General features: G+C 51.7%; 1 long non-coding RNA gene across 1 annotated transcript in view; it reads right to left on the bottom strand.

Moving 5' to 3' along the window:
* Window positions 1-11603: 11603 nt before the first annotated feature.
* The window catches only part of LOC110599197 (uncharacterized), a 150190-nt gene continuing 143275 nt past the window's right edge, over window positions 11604-18518 (bottom strand). The window contains exon 6 of the long non-coding RNA XR_013435961.1: window positions 11604-17499. This is a non-coding gene — a long non-coding RNA (uncharacterized LOC110599197). The remainder of the gene's footprint in view (window positions 17500-18518) is intronic.

Raw genomic sequence — 18518 nt, 5'->3', positions numbered from 1 at the left:
AGCAGGGACTAGGTTGGCCTCAGCCTTGCCCTCCAACTACCAAGGGGCTGGAGGCAACTCTTCCTCCGGAGAGGAGGGCTTCATATGGCCAGAGCCCTGGACAGGCCCTTTGTTCCAACTTAGGGTGTGGCCTCACTCTGCAGAGCCTGCCTCGGGTGAATCACTTGGAAAGAGACCTGTGACTATATCCTGCAGGAAATCACAGCCTGAGGAGCCAGAAATAAACCAAGTCAAGCTTCATGGAATCAGGCCACCGGGAAAGAAGGCCAGGAGCCCGATGTTTGTGGAGTGTCTTCCCCATGCTGGGCACATGCGGCACTTGTGGATTGTCCATCTCCCAGGGAGGTTGGGCTAAACCCCACTTTGCAGATGGTCCAAGATGGTGGTGATTACGTCATGGGCAGATGAACAGCTGGGATGCACTTCCAGGTGTGCCCCACCCTCAAGCTGGTACCACGTCCACCCTACCCAAGACCAGCAGTAAACGATTCTGGGGGCAGCCTCCCGTCACCAACACCCTCTTCTGAACCCCAATTTGAAAGCAAAGTAGCGGACAATGTGAAGTTTCTCACAGGCCCCTCATTATCAGAGGGGGTGCACTGTGGGGACCAGAGTGTGCAGGCCAGCCCAACTCCCACCTCTGACCCTGTACATGACCCTGTGCAAGAGCCTGAAAGGAGGGATTCCGGGTAAGACATTCAGGCCAGTGTTCCAGCACCCTACATTTCCCATAAAAGTTAGCGGTAATGACCATCATTAACGTCGACATCAAGCGGAATCTCAAAACCTCTGCTCACATCACCAGCTCACTCTCCTCCAAATCCCTTCCTCTACGCCGCAGCCAAAGCGCAGGTTTTCAGGCAGATGGCTGGTCCCTCAGGGCAGCCCCTCAGAGGGGGTGCGGACAGGCCCAAGAGGAGGGACTAAGAGATTGAAAGCCAACACTCACCCACAGGCCACCCACTCTTCTCCCCTGGTGGACAAACTCTTCCATCCCAGGTGAGCAAAGGCAAGAGGCCTCCTCGTGGGAGAGGAGTCACGAACGCCAAGGAGTGTGCCTAACTACCGCCCTGAGCTCTACCTGTCTCCTACGTGCAGCCCACCTGACCCACCTGGGGAGATCGAAGATGTGCACAGGCCGGAAAGCCAGAGGCGGCACTGGAGCACACGGAGGGGTCCCCAGAGCAGACACACAAACACAAGCTCTCCTGCCCTCAGCTGGACCTCCCAGGCCTCTGGCTGAGCCACTCCTCACCTTGACCTTTTCTCAAGGCTGACCTCCCTGGCCCGGGGAACCATCAAAAGGAATATAGAATCAGATGCTCCCAGAAGGCCCCCAGAAACAGGACCATCCTTCCGGCCTCCTTGTGGACCAGGGTGAGATTGGATGCTGGAAGCCCATTTTATCTTGAAAGACAACAGCAGCCTCACCTCATCATTCCCGCTAGCCTCCACCGCATGTGAAACGGTTACCCTGTTCCAATTATTACCCCCATTGTGCCTTTAAGGAAGGGGACAGTGTACCTCGTCTGTGTACCCCAAGGCTGTCCTGTTGCAGCCATTTGTCCCACTCCTCCTTATATGTTCATAGCAAGGTGGTCTCAGAATACCCCCAGCCAACGCTCATGGGCACTACAGGCGCTGAGCTCGAGGTGGGCTCGCAAGAACAAATTTCTTTCAGTTCTCAAGGCTCACCTCCTCAACTTTGTTTCCACCCTCCACGGTTCCCCACAGCATGGCAAATAATACCCCATTTTATTTGGAAAACACTAAAATAGGATCACACCTTTTAAAAGATATTTCCACCTCGCCGCCTGAAATCAGATTTCACCTTACACACACATACACGCACACGCACACACATGCACACGCACACACACACACAGACGTTTTGCTACCAGACTTCCCTAAGCCACTTTAATTGAAAAGGCATGATTTCAGCTAATTGACAGCAGATGGGTCCGGCTGCAAACTGCAGAGAAGAATTGGTTAAACATGATTTACAGCAACGAGGCAAAACTTTCTCTTTTTTATATCTTTCTTCAAACTCCCTGGCCAAAACAACTCAGCAGAAATGAGAGGAGAAAAAAAAGTAATTAGTGTTTAATTTTTTAACAATTTTTAACTCCCTTTTTAATTGCTTTACATAAACCTGTCCTAGAATTTTACAGCCTTCAAATCTCTGTCTAAGTCTGGTCCTAGTTTCTGGTTTTAATTACAGGGAGGCTTGTCTGGCACATTAAATTAGAAGAAAAAAAAATGCACACACAATTTCAGAAATATTTTGCTGTTGGACTCCCAACTGAACATCTAATATTTCAGTGTGTAAAGGGGAAGGCTCGGCCCGGGAGGGCTCTGGTAGGAGCAGATGTGGATCAAGAGCTTCAGCAGCATGGTTACATCCACCCCAAACTGTCTCCTAGTGTCATTAGCAAGAAAAGAGCAGTCAGAGGAAGCCTCTGGTAGCACATGGTTAATGGACCCTGAGCACCCGGGGCTGCTGTGCATGTAACTGGTTTCCCCAAAGGCTGTGCAGTTTTGCAGGCTTTGGTCAAATTTTATGCTCTTATTTCTAAGGCCAGCCCCTGAACTTATAGTGGTTTTTCTGCAGTCCCCTTTAAGCAGCGCAGAAACTACAGAGAAGTGCTATGTGCAGAAGACAAGGCAAGTGCGGCTCTCTTGTGTAGGCTTCCGGGGAGGAGAGGGGACAGGAAGCAGATTCAGGGCACATGGTTCCCTGATGGCTGTCCACCCAAGTCTGTGTCCTCTCCCCAAAGAGAGGTCAAGCCAAATCTGAACCTAAACCAACCAAGAGACTTGTGTTGTCTGATACATAGCCCCGGGTACATGTGGCTATTTAAATTTATGCAAATGAACACTAAATACAATTTAAAATTCTCTTCCTCAGTTGCACTAAACACATTTCAACAGCTCCATGGCTAGTGAAGTTAGGGGCTCCATAATACATCAAATGGCACAGGTGGGGGACATTTCCAGGAAAAGTTCTGTAGGACAGAGCTGCTCTGGACTTTTGCTATTGCAGATGTGGTCCATGGTGAGGCGAGTTGGATGTGGTCCAGGAGCTGGTCAGAAAGGGGAGACCTTGGTCACTCTAGTGCATGTGAAAGTGTGCGGCCTGCTGGTGGCTGGGGACGCTGGCCAGCCCTGTTGGTCTGCAGGTTGCATGTGAACCTCTGGGATCACGGGGGATTGTGGCCGATTTCTCCTTACTTCATGAAGCTGCTTTTGTACCACCTGGATTTCTATAATTACTTGTACATTAAAAAAAAATAAACGCCTAAGGACATTATTTTACTAATAAAACAGTTGTGTCACACATTGTCTTACAAGGAATGCAAAGACTTGCTTGGCTCTAAAGCCGGGGCTACAGGTAACATGGAGAGCTGGCAGCTGGCCCCACAAAGTGGGAGAGGGTCATATCCCTGAAGCAGAGTGGCTACCTGGGGCCTGGAGCAGGTAATGGTGCATGAACTCCTATCAAGGTGGGCGTGAAGATGGGCTAAGAGCTGGAGTGCCATCAAATGTCCTTGGAACACAAGCCTCGCAGACGCCGAGCCCCTCACCCCCTGCTTGTGTTCATTAGCACTGAGGCTGCAGACCCCAATGGCAGACCCCACCCCATCCTGCCCTAGGTTCCTTGAGGACTCCTGCTGGCTGGCGGGCAGAGGGCTGCCTGGCGCCGCTGGGTGAGCAACTTTGGGGATGGAGCCAGGCCAACCCCAGCTCCCCCACACATGGTCATTACCTCCCGAAACCCCGGGAGTTATTACAATTAAAACACATTGCAGGGGGGAGTGAGGACTGGGGGAGGTCCCTTTAGGAAGGAACACTGAGATTAGAAGAAATTAGAGTAGTTGTCATGGCAACACAGCCAGGACTGGCCTACCCTGTGATTATTTCAATGGGAATGGAATGGTGGGGCAGAGTGGGGCTGGGACAGGGGGTGCTGGGGAACCAGACCCAGCTGTATGGGCAAGATCGATGCTTTTTGTCTTAGAATGGGACACAGCCGCCCAGAAGAATTTTCCTGAGGCTGGTCCCACGGGCTTCCTGATCTCTACAACAATCACTTATCACTTACAATGATCGCATGACACCCTGGGGGGAAATGGTCCTCTGTCCTCCAGGGAGTCCATACCCCAGATCTCTGCTATCCCTTTCTTTTTGAAAGTGGGAAATTCCCAAGAGGGCCCCTGCTTTCCCGGCTTCCTGGGTGGAACAGCCTGGCCTGGTTTCCTATCAGTGCAACCTTTTCCGTGGTGGAGTTGAAGAAATCTGAACCTGAAGGCACAGGGCTATGTGTTGTGGGAGGAGGGAGAGCCCCGAGAGGGGTGGGAGAGCTGGGGAAGGGAAACACTTTGGAAGCGTGCCCACGATCGTGAGCAAGATGGTGTCTGTGGCTGGGTTGTCTCCAGGTACCAGCGCAGGATTAAGCCCCCTACAGAATGCGAATCCCAGTCTGGCAGAGCTGTACAGCCTGCAGAAGAGAAAACAGTAATTAGCTGTTGGTCTTATCTGCTTCTGGCGAGGCTCAGCAGATGAGCAGGTCTGGCACATGGGCTAGGAGAACCTGTTTGGAAACCTCTGGGGGTAAGAGGATGGGTTCAAGAGGAAGGAGGAAGCAGGACTGGAGTCCAGTCTCTACCTTTGAGGGGCATTCTTGGCAATTTCCCACTTCCCCAATCTCCTTTCCTCTGGCACCACCCCCACGGGGCTAGGAGACAGCAGGAAGAAAGCAAGGGAAGGATTCCCAGCTGTACCCGGTTGGCCTTCCACCTGGATTGATAATAGGACCAGGCAAGCCTCCTTCCTCCCTAGAACCTGAAGCTGGAGATCCTGGAGCAGCCTGGAGCCAGCCAGCAGATGCCAACAGCAACCTTCTCCTCCTCCTGGGCCCTTCCCTTCTGAGTATGATTGTCCCACTCCCACGTAACCACTGTCATTCATTTTGGCCATCAGGGACCTTTTCTGTTTGCATTTGCTAGGTCTGAGGTGTCCTTATGGAAAACACAGGGTCTTGGGGTTCAGCCTCAGAGCGAGCCTTATCTCAGCCACCAACTCTGCGTATGAACTTTCGCAAGCTCACTCAACATCTCTGTTTCCATATCTGTGAAAACATCATCTAATTTACAGCGTGATCATGAGAATTTGAGAAAAGAGACTAAAGAGGCCTGGGTCTAGGATAAACAGCCTTCCCAATTTGTTTGGGTCTGAGGTGATTCCCAAGATGACGTTTCAGTTTTACACTCAGGACAGCTGTGGGCAAAGCAGGATGGACTGACCACCATGCCCAGAAGTGTGCACGTGCTAGGGGACCAGGTACCACCTTATGTAGAGGGCATCACTCCTTTGTAAATATCTTTACACATTGTGTGTTGTTATACATATACAGACATATATATATATATATATATATATATATATATCTGTATGTATGTGTGTATATATATAAAATATATGTATGTATGTATGTGTATATATATATATCTGTATGTATATGTATATCCCAAAGAGATAAATTGGGAGGTATTCACATTTCAAAATGATTCTTTACCTGGGAAAATGATGAAATCTTAGGAATAAATGGGACCCTATGTGATGGACAAATCCAGAAAAGAAGGAGTTGCTGGGTTGGACAGCAGTGGAAACCTGTTTATGCCGGACATCTCCATTTCTCCTGTACCTTCAGCAGATGCCTCTGCACATTTTGCAGTTGTCCCTCACTGCCGAGCTGAGCACACCTGAGCATGTTCCACCGTGCAGGGCGGGACCCCCAGTAGGGTCTGTCTGTGTTGTCAAGCATGGGGGTTCAAAGGTTCAGGGTGGGCTCTGGCCATGTAGGTGCTCTGACTGCCCTCTGCCCCTCCTTACAGGGGGCCACTGCTTAATTTTCTCCTCTCTCTTCAGTTCAGACATTTCCTAGACTGTTGGGGTCTACCAACCCCTAAAAATTGCAGAGGCACAGTTCACATGCAAATGGAAAACACCAAAGTCATGTTATCTTGAAGAATTTCTACCACTTAGTTCTTGGAACAATAGGTGAGAGGGGGTGGAGGGAAAAGAAGGGAGGTGACAAAGGGATCCCCCTCCCCACTTGGCTTGGAACCCCGGAGGTGATGGCAGAATGATGCAGGCAGTTGGCCTCGTAAGGAATTTCCAGAAACCGTTAAATGTGCAAGTTGCAGTCTTAGATACTGGGCTGTCCCAGCTTTGCCACAACTCGGCTCCTGGGCCAGTAGCTGCAAGCCCCGAGCTGGTACAGGAGAAACAGTGAGGACCTGTCCTCCTGGCTCAGCCCTACTGCCACATGATGTTTCAGGTGCCACAGAGCCATGTGATCTCAGCCACATGGGATCCACTTATGGAGCTTCACTCAACCCCAGTCTAAATCCGTAAGAGGAGGGGCCCAGCCGGAGACACACACACAACTGGCTCCTTCAAGGTGAGAGGAGAGGGTATTGGAAGTTGCTGACAAGGGAGACCTCTCTTTTGTCCCCCTTGAAAAGATCAAAGTTCTTACTTAACAGGAAGAGGGGAGACACTTCTGTGCTCCTGGGGCAGGCTCCTCCCCTAGAATTTCAGCTTCCCAGGATCCCAGCCAAGTCCTTCGATGCTAAGGTGGGCATCCCGGAAGTGGAGGTGGCCTGTGGGTCCAGCCCTGCCAAGTAATAAGACCGCTGACACGGGCCATGTGTGAAAGGCTTGGCGGTTTATTTCTTGCACTGTTATTTGGTGAGAGAAACCTTTGACATTTTTGAGGACTAAGGCTTAATTCTGCTTGGAAGACAAAGAAAGCTGAGCCCAAGGCTCCTGGGCACCCAATGCACCCATCTCCATCTGGCCTTTCTGCAGTCACGCCCACCAACTTTGAAGTCCTCTCTTTTTCCTTGCTGCTGCTTCTCTCTCTCTCTCTGTCTCTCCTCTCAGGTCAAGACCGCAAAGTCTTCTTTTGTGTCTTTGTATCCCATGCAGATAGTAAGCACTAAATAAGTGTTTGCCTATCCCAACAAAAGTATCACAGCTTCACCATTATGCATGTTGAGGTGGGGCAGAATCTCCCTGGCACCAGGCCAGACCCCAGGAATCCAGCCCCCAGGGATCCAGGGGTATACCCTGGCCTCTCCCCATCTCTCACCTCCCCTTTTCCAAATATTTTTCAGAAAGAGCTGGGAACCTGCCCCACCTCCTTTGCTACCAATTAACAAGACAACACAAACAAGCCCTAGAGGAAGAAATGTAGCAAGCACACACACAACTCAGAGACAGGGGTGCTTAATGTGCCTGTGTGTGTGTGTGTGTACGTACAATTCAAGTGAGCATATCCCAAAGCCCCCTGGATAGAAACCAAACAGGAAATCCAGAATCAGTACCAAATGCACTCCTGGCTTGCCCTTGCCTCGGCCCCTGGGGGTGGGTCAAGGATGCTCGGGATCAGTTCCCGGCCTGGAAGCCACAGGAGGGTGGGGCTTTGATGGATTGATTGGCATTTCCTTCCCCGCTCCTCCCCCCTGACCTCTTGGGAAGTCTTCTCAGAGGATGGCTGAAGGGATGAGATGGAAGACCCTTGCGCTGACGCCTCCGGAGCCACGGGTCTGGAGCTCTTCCACGCAGGCCTCCCACGGTGCTGGAGCGGAAGGTGGCCGGCAGCTGGCCTCCCTCACCCCGCTCTACAGAGAGCTGTGTGACGCCCCAGGCTTTGGGATCAAGACCTCCTGCTCTTAAGAAAACAGATCAGAAATTTTGGCATCAAAATAAAATATGTGCAGAGGAAATCAGTAACCCTCGAGTGAAACTCGGGCCATAAGATCGAATTAAAATGTCCAAGCAATGACCAGGGGTTCAAGTTCACTTCCCCCATGGGTTAATCTTTTCACTCTGTGCTTGATGGAGGAACATGCTCTCACTCTGTATGCACGGGCCAACCATCCATCACAGGTTGCAGGCTTCTTCTGCAAAAGGCCAGATTGTGGGCCACACGACATCTATTGCAGCCACTCAGCTCTGCCATTGTACAGTAAAGCAGCCATTGATGATGCATAAACACATGGGCATTGCTGGGTTCCTGTGAAACCTCATCAAATGAACAGCTGGCAGGATTGGTCCATGGACTGTAGCGTTCCAACCCAGGCACTGGTCGTGAAAAGAATGAATGATAGAATGGTTCAAGAATATGGACTACTACGGTTGGGAGAACCTATCTCAAATGTTTCTCCAAGACTTAGTAGTGGCTTCATCTTGGACGAATCACTTCATCAAGCTCAGTTTTCTCATCTGTAAAACAGGATAAAAATACCTGCCTTGCTGGGTCATGGGGATCAATTAAGTAATCTAACGAATACAAAGTGCTTGACACTCCATAAATGCTGGCCGTTAATCATCCTCATTATGAGGGGAATTAAGTAGAAGCCCTTGCGCACCTGCATACCAGGATGTTAGTGACTTCCTATTACAAAAAATTCATTTCCCATAACTTAATATTCCACAGTTTCACTCCACAACATTAAACCACTAAATCATTTGCACGTTAGAATCATCGGAGAAGCTTTGAAACCTCATTCCTCAGGCTACAACCCAGACCCATCAAACCAGAAGCTCTGGGAATGAGATTCCCCAGGCATCAATGTATTTTAATGTTCCCTGGATGATTCCAATGTGAAGCCCAAGGTGAGACCCACAGAGCTACCCAGATGGAAAGAACAGGGGAGAAGCCCCTCTCCCTCAAGGTGTGGCCCATGGAACAGAAGCATCCGCATCATCTGGGGGCTCGTGCAGTGTGCTCAAGTTCGGCCACCCCAGACTCTGCTCTTGGACAGAACCTCTTGGGTTTGTGACTCCATTCAAGTTTGAGGGATACAGATCTATTCCACCGAGGCCCAAGCACATGCAGAGCTTAAAAACAATTCCCAGACTTCGTCACAGTTCACTGCATTGGAATCATAGGTGGAGCTAAGGTTGGTCATTTTCCCCAACACTGAACTTGAAAAATTTTTGAAATGTATTTGAAATGTGGCACCCACCTCCCTACCCGCTAGATTCCATGATCCTCAAGGTTCCCTTGGTTTTATCACATATCCATCCATTCACCCATCTGACTTCCCATCCATCACCCCATCTCATTTTTTCATTCTGTGTCAAGGTAGACTGCAGGCGTCAGGACACTGCACCCCTAAACACTTCAGCACACACATTGCTAATTTTTAACAAGGTCATCAAGGTCACAAGGTCCCTGTGAGCCCAGCTCCTACCTTGGGCATTCAGGAGTTATTAATATAGTGACAATCTCTGTTTCAAAGGAACATCAGTTAGGACTTGGCTTTTTAAAAAAAAATTTGTCCCTCCCTGCAATTTTTACAAAAAGGATGCTATAGCCCCTGAGTGCTCTTGCTTTCAGTAGTCGGTGAGGATTTCTGGTGTTGGCTCTATTTCCACGCTGCTCCATTAATCCCATCTCTCTTTGCCCTTGGTAAGACATTAGAGAATAGTCACTCACCACTGCCGCTCCTGTACCTCTTAGTATTTATTTAATAATGTCACTAACTGTGCTCAGCCATGTCTCCAGAATCTTCCCTGGTATTTTCCCTCCAAAAATTGTCTTCAGGCAAAACATTCAACAGCCTTTCAGTCTTCCGTCCATGAAGAACTACGGCGAGTCTGCAGCAGCAATCCCACAATGCCACAGCCTTTGGAGGGGGCTGCAGGACAAGGTGCGCATTGACCAGTGGCCTCTGAGATTCAACACATCCTCCATCAAAGATGAGTGGCTTCTCCTGCACCTCTGTCTCTTTAACTCGGGTTTTCTTTGGACAGTTACCAGCCTAATCCCAAACTCTCAGTCCTGTCAATCAGGGCTGATGTGAACTCAAAACTAAAGAGAGAGATTTTTTTTCTGGCTAGTTTGACCCAGATAAGAGTCTGACCCTAGGACACAACGCAGGGCCATTGGTTCTGATCAGTAATTCAAGTTCATTGGGGGAAAGAGGTTTGCCATTCCACACCCAATTTTCAAGAATCTTCCAGAATCCCTGAGTTGGAGCTGCAGGTACCATCTCTCCAGACTGAACCCTTCTACTGCCCTCCCCCCTGCCAAGGTACCTGGGTCGTCACCAAAGCCCTTGAGATAAATTAAATTGCCCAAATCATATTTTCCAAGTCTACCAAGGGGCAGAACACACACAAGCCCCACCAGTCACCCCATCTCAGACGTGGAGCTCAGCCATAAGTAAGGTCGCAGCTCAGCATTTCTGTCTACAAACATGCCAAGGGTATGGGTTCTCTCCCTCTCACCCTTGCTTGTTTTCTTCCAGACCACCCACTCTCTGTTTGCACGGGTCCCCCAACCTTGAAACCTGACACCCTCCCCTCTAGGAGCCCCCCACCGTTTAAACAAATAAATACCCCAAAGGAACCACTCCCTGAGGGTATTCAAATAAATGTCCCAGGAAAGACCAGGGGGAGGGTACTCTGGGCCTTCTGTGTCACTTGCCTGCCACAAGACCTCCTGTGCTCAGAGACGGGCCAGTTGGGGGACCTGGCAGAGTGCAGAGGGACACCTGGGTGAAGGAGAGAGACGGTGGCCACAGGATCTCAGGAACGAGGAGGCAGAGACGACAGCGTTATCCAATCACAGACTTTGAAAACCTGCCCTGAGGTTCCCCGTGACTCCCCAGTTACTCAGCATTCAGCCTTTGAATCCCCTGAGCCGGGAGGGAAGGCTCAGAGCCATTTTGGAGGGTGGGGAGGAACCAGGATCAGTCCTCCTCGGGTGAGTCAGAAACACTTAAATAGAGCCCAGAGACTTGCCTGCAGTGGCGAGGGAGGAAGGAGGGAAGAGGAGGGACCCAGGGGGCCAAAAGCCTCCTTGCCTCTGACTCAACGGAGAAAACCACTCACATTTCTTGGCTTCACGAAACGCGGACAGCTAGGAAGGAAGGCTCTGCTTTGTCACGGGTGGGCTGCTCAACAGAGTCCCTAACAAAAATGATTCTAAAGTCTATCTAAGAAAGAAGGGAGAAGACGACTGCTTCCGTAAGGTCCCTTGGAGGTGCTGCAGACCCTTCCTTTGGAGGCAGGGAAGGGGAGAGGTGTCCTCCAACGTGGGCCACATCAGTTTATGGACGGCGAGGAAAGAATGGTGGAGAATGTGCTGGAAGACTGGACCTTTCCCACTAGTGCCTCAGGAAGAGGGAAAAGGAGACCACGTTTCAAAAATAAACACAAACCCCAAAATAAACACTGTTAATGGAAGTGACTAATCAAGGGTGTGCTGAACCCGGTGGTTCTCGATAAGATAGAGCGGGAAATGCACTTGGAAAAGAACAGATTTTCCCCCCCTTTGGTAAATAAAGTGATGGGGCCCCGGGTCAGGGCTGGGGCCGGCATTATAGCAGAGGTTTGCAGCACAATCTCACAGCCCTGTCGCGACGGATGGTTGGAAATGGATCGTTCTTTGCATTGGAGGACGTCCCTACCCTCTGGGTGTCAATACTAGTCTCTTCCAGCTGTGCCAAATAAACATGTCTCCATTTTGCAAATGCTCCCTGGGGAAGGGGTAAGGGACAAAGTGCCACTGTTGAGAGTCACTGTTTGGGTTCATTTTTTGAAGTTTTATTTATTTATCTATTTTTGGTTAATTTCGGTTATCGACTTGGCTAGATAGAAGGATGCCTAGAAAACTGGCAGAGTCCTTCTGCATGTGTCTATGAGGGTGTTTCCAGAGAAGATTGGCATGTGAGTCAGCAAACCGAGTGGGAAGACCCACCCCGACCGTGAACAGCACCATCCAATAGGCCAGGGCCAGGATGGAGTGGCGCAGGATGGAGAGGCCGCGGGAAGCCTGCAGGGGGTAGTGCATCCTTGTTGAGGTGGACATCAGACTCCAGTTCTTCAGCCTTTGTGCGTGAACCTGGACCAGCAGCTTTCTTCAGGCCTTCTGCCCCAGGCCAAGGCTACACCACTGATCCCTTGTGTTCTGAGACATCCAGCTTCTTAGACTGAGCAACTACTGGTCTTTCTGACTCACCAGCCTGTAGACAGCCACTGTGGGACTCCTCAGCCTCTAATCACATGAGACAATCTAATAAACCCCCTCTTATAACCAGATGTAGTCCATTGGTTCTGCTTTTCTGGAGAACACTAATACATTTTTATTGACATAGAGTAATTAAACATACATCTGTGGGGTAAAATGAGCTGTCTCGATACATGTGCAATGATCAAATCAGGGTAATGAGCACATATATCGCCTCAGATATTTATCACTTGATTGTGGTAGAATACTATTTAGCCCCCAAAAGGAGGAAGTCCTGTCACTTGCAACAACATAGTGTCACCTAAAGGACATTATGTTCAATAAAATGAGCCAGGCACAGAGAAACAAATGCATATGATCTCTCCTATACATGGAATCTAAACTCATAGAGGTAGAGAAGAGAATGGGGCTTGCCAGGGGCTGGGTTGAAGGAGAAAGGGGGGACCTTGGTCAAGAGATCCACCTACAGACAGGAGCACCACTGCTTCCCATGATAGGGGCTCAAAATAGTCTTACTCAGGTTGGGTCCAAGTATCTGGCCCTTCACTATGGCCAGTTTTCCCTCTCCAGGGCCTCTGGCCACTCGGCCCTCCTGGCAGGAAGGGAATGCATGGAAGACCAGAGCCCCACCCCACCCTCCAGCACATGCAGGGCTCTTTGGGGCAGACCTGGACCCATGGGTGAAGTACAGTGAGTAGAGGGGAATGGAGGGGAGCAGGAAACCACGGGGCCTCCTGGCCAGGCAGCCCTGCATGAGGACAGGAAGCCAGCACAGTGCCCCCTGCCCTGTGGCAGAGTTCACCCCGTGGACTGGTGACTGGGAGCATGATGAAACCATACCTCTGGCTCTCCCCATCATTACAGTTAGACTCAGACAGAAAGGGCTGCTGCAGCCACCCATCATCCCCTCTCTTCATGTCCCTGAAGAACAGTGACCTGCCCAGAGAGAGGTGGAGAAAGGAGTACTGTGGCACACCTCTCATGGTCGGTATGAGCTTCCTCTTGCTGCAGTAACAAATGACCACAGACTTAGTGGCTTAAAACAAGACAAACCTCTCATCCTCCAATTCTGAAGATTAGAAGTCCAAAACGGGTCTCACTGAGTCCAAATCAAGGTGTCAGCTGGGCTGCACTCCCCACAGGCTCTAGGGGAGACTAGAGTTCCCTTTTCCTGCTTTAGAGGCCACCTGCATTCTTTGGCTCATGGCCCCTTCCTCCATCTTCAAAGTCAACAAGGCAGCACCTTCAGATCTCTTAGACTCCCTCCTGCCTCTCTCGTAAGAGGGCTGTTGAAGTCGCATGGGGCCCACCTGGGCTTATCCTGATCCTTAACTTGGTCACATCTGCAAATGATGTGTCTGCTGAAGAAGGGGTCCGCTCTTGAAGGAGTCGACTCACAGTTCAACAACGCTTCTCCGAGTCCCTGTCTTGTGTCAGACCTGGTCCAGGCACAGGGTGCCAGAGAGAAGGAAGACCCAACTCCGGGCCTCACAGCCTGAGGAGGGGAGGGGTCACTCTCTCCACTTTCACTCCCCAGATGAAGAAATGCATTTAGATCCCAGGAGCAGTGGGGGTCAAGTGGGCCTCAAAGGCAGACCCACCCCACCCTACAAGTCCACTCACATCTCCACTATTTAGAACTTCACGGGATCCACTCTGTAAAAGACGTAGGAAGTACTGCCTCCGACGGAGGCATGATGGTGTCTCCCCGGGAAGGTTAGGGGACAGGTCATTAGGGGGATGTGACAATGGCTAACACACAAGGCGGAAGCACACACCAGGCCTCGTAGGCTCAGAGTCACTCATGTGAATGCAGGCGGCCGTCCCCACAAGCCAGTGAGGTCAGTACCATCACAGTCGTTTGGTTGGTCAGGAGGACACTGACACACAGAGGTGTGTCACTCACAAAGTCACACAGCCAGACAGAGGCCTCCAGGAGGGGTCTAGCCTTGAGTCAGAAAGTTACCTGTGTGGTCCCTAGGGGATCAGAAAGGTCAGGCAGCTGCCAGCCGGAAAGCAATGTCACATCTCATGCATTTGAGCAGGTCACTGGTCACCATGCAAGGCCACATCCCTACAGTAGCCCACCTACTGGACACACCAACAGGAGGCCAGGATCTTATCTATTGGAAGGCCATTAAAAAGGAGTCTGTGGGGTCGGGGGCTCAGTGGTAGAGTGCTTGCCCACCACTCTGGGGCCCTGGGTTCCATCCCCAGCACCACAGAACAGTTGTTGGTGCTGAGGGGGCTCACAGCTCTCACCAGTAGTTGCCCTTGCCCTCAAAGATGCCCTGATCTGGAGGGTCAATGACTGTTGTCCATTTCAAGGAAGAAATTCCATGGCCAAGAGACATCCAGGATGCCACCTGGGGTTCAGTGGACACAGCCACCTATTACACTGGTTCCCATATGGGGCCAGTGGAAGCCACTTCTCAGACACCAAGTTCCTCTTGCAAAAAACAAAGGCTGAAGAGAGGGGAGGGCTTTGGAAGCGTTTTAAGAGTCACTTTTGAGAAATCCTTTGGCCACCCACAACTCTCTTGACCTGCAAAGTCTGCAGGGAGCTGATCTGTATTCACGAAGCTCTGCCCCTGTGGAGGAGGAGGAGCACAGCCTCTCCTGCCTGGCAGGCCGTCTTTACCGAGCAACCCCACCGTGATGCACCCCAAGAGACACATCCAGGCTGCCTGCATCTCCGGAAGAGAATCTTCCTCTGCCACGGTGCACCGGCAGCCTGGCCTCCGGGTCCCGAGTGCCTCTCAGCCACACACCCGCGGAGAGTCCTTCCACACACCACGCCTGCCTGCCCGGCTCACTTTGCCCAGGTGAAAGCGGTTTCAGATGCTTCTCCCTTGTGCTCATTGCCTTCTGCCCAGAGGTGGGCTGCAGGGCTGGAGAGGGAGAGCCATGGCCAGGGAGAGACAGGGAGAGGCAAGGGGGAAGGTTGTCGGACTGGTCCTTCCAGCTCTGGGTCCCTTCCTTCCTTCCTCTCTGCCTCCCTCGCCCGCAGTGCAGAAAGCTCGGCAGATTCTGCTCCCCGGCTGGCTTCTCCTCCTCAGCAATCTGCTTCCCACCAAAAAAAAAAAAAAAAGTGTTCTAAATAGAGCGGAACTGAGAATGGGACCGCAGCCCGGATGAAGTCGTCCCCTCCCAGGGGAGCCCGGCGTCCCGCATGGAGGCTGGTCCACCCCCAGCGCCTCTTACTCAAAGCATTCTTGACCCAGGAGCACCCGACCCTGACGGAGGCACAGAGCTGCCACAAATGGGTTTTGCCTCTGCAGCAGTTGCCCCGGCCGGCTCTCTCCCCCCACCCCAGAACCAGGGCCTGCTCAGCCTCATCTGCCGCCCCTTCCCTGGGAGGCGACGAGGAGACCCTACTCTCCCAGGCAGCCAGAGCCCTGCTACAGTCAAACCACTCCAGTCGCCTGTGGAGAGAGAGGCTGGGTGGCCCAACTAACCCACCTGAGCCCAGCCTGCCCGAGGCGGAGGTCGGAGCACAAGGCCCGCAGCCTCTCTCTTGCCACGATGGGTGGATGGCAGAACAATTGTTTCTATTGAGTTCGAGTGTCCTGTTGCTCTCAAGGGGTCCTGAGCACCGCATTGGGGGTGTGTTCTCAGCGATTCCTCTTTGTTTCTAGAAGAGTCTATCCAAAGCTCATCCCCACAGCAGAGCCCACAGCACCCGTTAGGATCCAGGCACAGCTCACACATTCTGGGCACGCCACTCACGAACATGCGTAGGCCTCACCCAGTGCCAAACGGCCTTGGGTACTGGGACTCTCACACCTTCTGCAGTGAGAATCTTTTCCTTCAGCCCTCGGAAGACAGGGATCCTAAGGTGGGAGCCAACTCAAAACCCAAGTGCCAACCTGGGGCAGGTGACACTGGGACAGCTGTGGCCTGTCTGGGAGGAGGGGGAGGGGGAGAAATCTGGCAGGCCAGAGGCAGGCAGGAGAGCTGATGGGGAAGTGGGGGTGGGCTAGCCCAGCCGCTCCTCCACTCCACCCCAGCCACTCCCCAGTACCTCCACTGAGTAGAATCCTCAGGAATCTCAAGCCAAACCAATTCCATGACTTGCCAATGAGTCAGGGCCACCCTGCTCTCCACTTCACCACCTCTCTGAATTCAGCACCTCCAAGTGTGCCAATTCCTCCCACCAGGCGCAGGCAAGGGATTCAGAAAATGAAATTAACTTTCAATACAAAGTGAGAATTCCCAACACCTATCACGGTCCACGTCAGCGGTGAGGGGTCAGCATGGACTTTCATGTCCCTCCTCCCCGTCCCTAAAGGACAGAAGAAGGCAGAGGGGAGTGAGGCCAGGGAGAGAGGGACAGTGAAAATATGCAAATAGGGATCCTGGAAAACACAATGCACTTATAAACCAGAATGACGCCTTCCCAGGAGGTTTTGGGTTTTGTTTTGTCCCTCGGGTGGCATGTGGCATGTATTCACGAAGGAGGAAGTAGTCCGTCCCCGCTCCCGTGCCCCTTTCTCTTTCTCTCAAGTCTGGTTCAGAGCAAGAAAAAAATTAAAATGCTGAAACAAGGTCTTTCTTCCCCTCTGGATGAACTGTTTTACAATAAGCTACCTGCTGGGGTCAGGAAACGGAGCCGGTGGCTCTGAGCTCACACAGAAAGCTCACGTGGGGGAGCCACTCCTCAGAACCCACCCACACACGGCCCCTGTACCAGCCCTCCTTCCCTCCCTGGTGCTCACCCAGCCGGTGCTAGGAGCTTTCCTGAGGCCCGCCATGCTGAAGGCCCTGGAGGGCCAGGGTGGCTGGAGCGGAGGGCGGGAAGCCTGTTCCCAAGGCGCCCATAGGAAACTTGTTCTCTTTACAGTGAGGTGTGTGATGCTCCAGGGGCCCAGGAATGATCAAAATCAAAACAAATAAGCAACGGAAACAGGAGCCCCTCCCTGGGAATGGCAACTGCACAGAATGAAAGTTTATCCAAACACACGGGGGAGAGGGCTGGTGTTGGAGGACAGGGCAGCCAGCGCTCCTGCACTGGAAGGAAATTTGTTTATGACATTTGATTTGCTCCTTATTTTTAATGCTCCTCTGGCCCTCTGTCCTCTAAACAGACCAGCTTTTCCATCTTCTCGTGGTGCCAGGACAGCCAAAGACAAGCAGGCTGAGCTGGTGCCAGCCCCCAGGCCACTGAGGTCTCACATTCCCAGGAGTCCACGCCCAGGGCCATGGGGTCCGAGCAGGGGATGCCTTGGTTTCTGCTGGAACTGGGGAGGAGGCCGAGACTTGGAACTTGGATGTGGAATTGGGGAGATGGCTGTCTGGCTTGTGGGCTTCCCCGAAGCCTTGGCAGTTGGCTTCCTCTCTGCCTCAGGAGGAAGGGCTTCCGGTACCCAGTGTGTGTGTCCAGGGGCGTACCGATTCAGCAGGGTCTTCTCAGTTGGTAAATAACACGAAAGATTCTGGAGAGCACTTGGCTTTGGAAGGAAAAAAATTGACAACATTAGAGTCAGGTGAGACAAGATGGTCAGGTGAGTGACTAGGAGTGTCCAGGAGACCCTGAGGCACTCTGGAGTATCTGGGCATAGCTCAGCTCCCCCTCCGTCCCCAACAGAACCTGCACAGCCAGAGCAGAGGCCACCACAGTCCTGATCACACAGCAGAGGGGCCTGCCTGGAGTCTCCTCTGCCCTGCCCGGATGCAGAGGTTGCCTGAGCTAAAGTGATGGCAGATGGCCCCATATGTTCTAAGTAGAGACTGAACATCTCTAATCAGAAAACCCCAGGTCCCAAAGGCTCCAAATACAAATCTTTGCAACTGCCCTTGGAGACCCATTAATGAAAAGGACACTGAGGCACAGAGAGGGTAAGTTACTCACTTGAGACTGCACTGCTGAAAGTCTTCAAGAGGATCAGGCCAATGCCCTCTGGGACTGGATCTGTCAGCCCACCCTCTACCCTTGAGTATCACTAAACCTTCTCAGGAGTCCTAAAATCTCCAACATTCACAGTAGAAAAGCTCTAAACCTACACAGAGGTCTGCAACGACAGGGCATTCAAGCGGCCAGAACTTGCGATTCTCAATGGCCATGGTGATGAAGGGGACCCAGCTGTCACGGCAGGTGGCAGGGGCATAGCCTCTCCCTCCCAAGGCTGCTTGTTCTGCAGACATTACTGACGCTCATTGACATTTGTGTTCTCCCTGCTTTCTTTGATAGAGTGGGACATTTCCCAATTCTTTGCATCCAAGGGGTGACAATCCCTGCCAGTGGAATGTGAGCAGAAGTGATGGGTGTTCCTTCAAGGCCATGGCAGTTGTGTATGAGCATGTCCTCTGTTCACTGGTGGAAGAAGTGGCACCTGAAAGCAGTGGGATTCTAAGACACAAGGAACCCCAAATTTCTGCATGAAAGAGAGTGCCCTTGTCCCCACCACTGCCAGCTCCTATTCAACTACAGTGCCAATGAGAAAAACTCTGGTGAAAAAGGAGATTCGGA

The sequence above is a fragment of the Ictidomys tridecemlineatus genome, chromosome 3 (assembly GCF_052094955.1).
Source record: "Ictidomys tridecemlineatus isolate mIctTri1 chromosome 3, mIctTri1.hap1, whole genome shotgun sequence".
NCBI classification, from domain to species: domain Eukaryota; kingdom Metazoa; phylum Chordata; class Mammalia; order Rodentia; family Sciuridae; genus Ictidomys; species Ictidomys tridecemlineatus.
The sequence above is the reverse complement of the archived record's forward strand: the minus strand, read 5'-3'. Positions and strand labels throughout refer to the sequence as shown.